General features: G+C 52.3%; 1 protein-coding gene across 2 annotated transcripts in view; it reads left to right on the forward strand.

The window, feature by feature from the left end:
- The window catches only part of LOC135824922 (ankycorbin-like), an 18,046-nt gene that overhangs the window by 9,187 nt on the left and 3,859 nt on the right, over positions 1–5,000 (forward strand). The gene's annotated exons all lie outside the window — the stretch shown is intronic.

Below are 5,000 nucleotides of genomic sequence, written 5' to 3' on the forward strand. Positions count from 1 at the left end.
AGTCGAGCTGCTGTTAGCTCAAAGTAGAGCTGCTGTTAGCTCAACGTAGAGCTGCAATGCTAAATGGATATAATATAGCGCAAGGTAGAATCGCAGCAAATAGCTAGATAACACCAGTTGTGAGAGTGGACCCATGAAACCAGCACTCCGTTAGCTAAGCACTATTAACGCACAGCAAGGGTCATTTAAAATCAGCACAGACAAGCATTGTGCAGCTAGAGTTCAGTAGCTCAGTACTCACCCGAGTCAGGCGTCATGGCATCCATGACACGGCAGCAAGCCGAGACGATAGCTGGCGCCTAGCGCTTGTTGTAGTCCGGATGTAGCATAGACACGCCTCGCTCTTCCACTGACCTGCCACTCGGAAGAAGGAGTCCGGGACACCAGCCATAGCAGCGGTGGTGGCTGCACTGATGTGAACTGAATGCTCGGAGTAGTTCGACTGGGATGGTACACCGGCCGCAGCGACAAGAGACCGTACTGTTACTGTGAATGACTGCCTGGTCAGCTGCTGTCCGTTCGAGAGTACGAACAAGAGCTGCTCCGGTCCATCGCGACGAGTGACGAATGGGTAGCTAACCATGGCACGGACAAGGCAGTACGGCGGTACAGACAGGCCAATGTCACTAATAACGCCTTTACCGAATGCGTCCGTCTTGGATGAAAGCAGGAAGAGATGCAGGCGTCCGTCAGCAGGGGAGCTAGTGCAGCCCCGTGTGATGCCATTAGTGAATTCGGCACGTCGAAGAGATCCAAAGAACGCTAACAGCATGGCGGCTTCGTAGAGCAGCTTTTCAGGGCCATTCAAGATACTACTGTTCCGGTGTGCATCCGTCAGGTGTCGTAGGATTGGCATAGGGATAGGAAGGCGAGAGGTGAGTACAGCCGTACCATGGCATCGCTGAATGCCCTTCATCACCCTATTCAGAAGCCACGCATCTACTAAGGGGCCGGCAAACCCATTCTCAAGATGGGCTTTATGCACCGCACTCACATACACAGATACAGTTCAGGGCACACTGATCATAGTTGACGCATGAATGTGCGTCCAGGAATGATGACCCGGGCAGCAAAAGCGAGCTTCCCCAGGAGGGACTCGAGTTGACGCTGGCCGATGCTGCGCTCGCTGATAGTAGCCATGAGTTTTGCACGGATCTCCGACAGCTTGTCCTCGGGTAGCCGAGCTTTGTGGCGCTCGCAGTCTAGGAAAATACCAAGGAAGGTCAATGATGGTGATGGCCCTTCGAGCTTGGATGGAGGAAAGAGGAATGCCAAGATGCGTGAATGCCCGGAAAGGGATGGTCAGTTGCTGGTTGGCTGCAACCAAACCAGTGGAGACATCGAGAAAGTCATCGAGGTAATGAAGCCGGTGATCTGTAGCAAACTCATGCTGCATGATCCAGTTGACGGCGGTGGCTACTGAATCAAAGACGGCTGGGTTAGAGCGAAGGCCGAAAGGCAGAAAGCGCTCGTAGTAGTAGGAGCCTTCCCAGCGAAGTCCTGACGGCGGACTGGGATCTGCCGAAATGCACTGCGTACATCGAGCTTGGACAAATACACAGGTTGTGAGCATGACATGATGATGTTGATCGCGTTGTCAATGCTCCCGTAGTGCAGAGAAAGCGGCTTGGCGGGAATGCTGTCGTTCGCGCCGGTGCCTTCCGGACTAGACAGATGGTGGATCATTCGCAGCTTGCCGTTCTTTTTGAGGACGGCACCAATACCAGAGCGGCGCATGAACTGAAATGGAGGTGACGGAAATGGGCCTGTGGTCTCGCTGCAGGCGCAGGAAGCAGCTAATTGCTCGGAAATAAATGCTGAGTGAGTGAAAGCCGAGGGCAGATTATTACTTGGTCCGGCTCATCGCAATTGTCGCTTATCTATCGCCACTAAGAACAGGAGTTTTGTTGCCGCTCTGTTAAATGTTCAATAGGCATAGTTAGGAAGCATGATACATGAATACTCTCCGCCACAAGAAACAAAATTCAGCCCTGGAATCAGGTGAAGCGAGTCATAGAAGGGAAGCAAAATGCACGAAATAAATCAGCCAAGGAGCGCTCTTGCACTCACACTCCTACAGATCCAGACGGTTTATTCAACTCTCCATCACTCGAGCTGCCGCCGTTACATGAGCTGACATTAAATTGCTGGTGTCTAGCTGCTGGCGTAGACTGGTACAACATCTCTTGCTTTGTCAGCCTGTCGAGTGTCGTATGGCAGCAATGGAAAAGGAACAGTTGTGTCTGTCACTTCGGTGCTTGAAGGAACTGTGGGCAGTGTGACCTCTGTGTCATCACAGTGTGTTTCAACAAAGCCTTCGAATGAGGCATACAGGCCTCTCCAGACAGCTGTCATACGCTCCACTGGATACGCTGACCACGACTCTTGTAATGCTACTGCCAGGTCCACGAAGGAACAAAAGGAACAACCAAAACTTCCCTCGCATGCGCGCATCGCATCGAAAACACCTTTCTTCTTCAGCATAACCCTCATACTCCTCTGCCGTGCACGCGTGCCTGTCACGCTCTCCAGAATGTCAGTTGCCCTGCATGCTACAGTTCCGGTCTTCGGGTCACGCGCTGCGCTTTTTTGGCAACACAGACAGTGAATGGCCAGATTTTCACTTCCCAAAAAAGTGGAACACATCACGATTCAAAGCGCTAGTCGCGATAATTTTTTTCTTTGGTGCCCCATTTGATCTTGCCATCACAACCTCCCAAGCAAAAGTAAGTTAGATATCGTGATTGGACTGGGTTTTACCTGTCAAAAAGTGCGTGGGAGATGAGCGACAATTGCGATGAGCCGGACCAAGTAGAAAACACCGGAATGTCGTGTTGGCCGGCAAGTCCAAGAGCAAAGCCATAGCGCAGGCCAAGGAGAACATACGCAACACATGATTGATCTGGGTGGTTCCGTAACAGGCGGGCAAAGTGGTCAGCTAGCAGTGGGGTGTCTGCAGAGTGTATAGGAAAGAAGCTACGTACCGAGTCAAGCGACTCAGTAGCCATTCTGCTAGGAGCGGCAGGGTGGCCGATTGGCTCTGCACTGCTGCTGGTTGCACCTGATGCATGCAGGGGCGTAGCACCCGCTACGACTGGTACGACCATGGCCGTACCACTTTTCGAAAAGTGTGGTCCGTCTGGAACGTGCAAAACCGTATTAAAAAATCAGGATCCATCGATGCATACATACATGTATGTACATGTACATGTATGCATATCAGACTTTGACCATTTTCTAGACTCGTACTCGTAGATCTGTTATGCATCTAGAGTAGCAGTCGTACTGAGTGAGTACTGTACTCGACTCGACTGCACACTGCGCCTGGACTGGAGTGTGCCAGAAGTTCCCAGAACGCAGGATTTTGTGTCTTTTTTTCAAAATTGTCCCGCGGGAGGTCCCCCGGACCCCCCTCCAACACGGCCTTCGGCCGCACCCACCTTCGGTCGTACCACTTCCAAAACCCCTACTACGCCCCTGGCATGGGTGGTCCTTGCCACACTGACTGCAGGTGTGGGAGAAGCAGCACGGCGACGGAGAATAGCGACCTCCATTGAAGTTGCGGCAGATTTCTTGGCCGTCGCTGGTATGGGTGCGACCACAGGAGGTAAATGCCGCTGGCCTGGGGAATTGAGATTGGAGACGAAAAGGACACAAACCGCCCCTGGATGGGCCGTCTTACATTGAGCGCATTTTGGGTGTGCATGGCCTGTGAAAGCTATTTGCCATAGGTTCACGTCGATGGTGTCCAACCTCTTCGTGCCTGGTTACTGGGCCATGAGCATCCACAGCTGGCGGTCGTACTCTAGCCATGCGCTTGGGAAGAACTGCCGGTTAGCAGTCCGGATTAACTGCTGGTATGCAATCAGCAGTACGGTGTGGGGTAGCAGCCGTGATAACAGACATGTATATTGTCCATGCCTCGAGCCGGGTAGCTATATCGTGAACCTTGCGACGCACCTGCTTCGCGTCATCCGACTCAACGATATTTAGCTGGCTATCGTTATTCGGGCTGTGCGCCAGCCGGAACGTTGGGCCGGAAGTGTGCAAGAATTTCAGGCAACAAACTTGAAAAATCTATGAACTCCCCTCGCAAGATACGTTCTTGCACAGCCTTGTGCACAGCTGGTGCAGGTGGCTGATCGGGTGGGTTACAGGAGCTTGGGCTGGCGTAGTGGGGGCAGCAGCCGCACTGCCTTGGTCTTGGGTGAGGAGCGGCACAATACTCTCCGTAATGGCGGCCGACAAAGCCGACTACACATCGTCCCGTACGAGAGCGCAGAGATCCATTGAGCCCGCGTCACCTGAGCTGGCGGAGGAGGCATTGCTGCCAGTCGGGCTTCTGGGCTCGCGAGCCGTGTCCGCACTGTCATGTAGCTGGTTCTCCTGGCCGGAGCAGACCTCACTACCAAGGGCTAGCTGTGCCAGCAAACGGTCCTTTAAAATACTTTTACTAAGTTTCCCTTCGGTTTCAAGCCGCGCTGAGAAAGCTCGCCACGGATGGCTTGGCAAGGCATTGCCTTGACAGTGTCGACAGTTAGGTCAAACATACTGAAGAAATACAGTGTCGAGGTGACACTCAGGTTGGCCGCAAAGCTACGAAAGAAAAAGAAACACTGCTGAAGCATGATCCGTTGTCTGGAAGAGCACAACAGGGCAAGCAAGATTTGTTTTTCTTTTCAGCAAAACAGGCTGGTGCCATTTGTGATTACTCAGCAAAACAAAGCGCATGACGTCAATCTTGAAGTCAGTCTTGAATGCAGTACAAAGCAATGCAGTGCAGTGTGTGAGTGCATTGCAATCCATGCGGTTACATCTACTTACTTTGTACATTTACGATTTTGGCACTGCCTTGGTATCAGACAGGTAGGCATAGTGGGATGATCTAGGACGTGCATATGAAGTAGAGGATACCCATTTCAAATTCTGCTTGGAAGGCGAGGGAGTTTTCCAGCCCTGCTGCGACCTGCAGGCAGTTGGTCCGCGTATGTGAGAAACAT

This window comes from Sycon ciliatum, chromosome 9 (assembly GCF_964019385.1).
Source record: "Sycon ciliatum chromosome 9, ocSycCili1.1, whole genome shotgun sequence".
Lineage (NCBI taxonomy): Eukaryota > Metazoa > Porifera > Calcarea > Leucosolenida > Sycettidae > Sycon > Sycon ciliatum.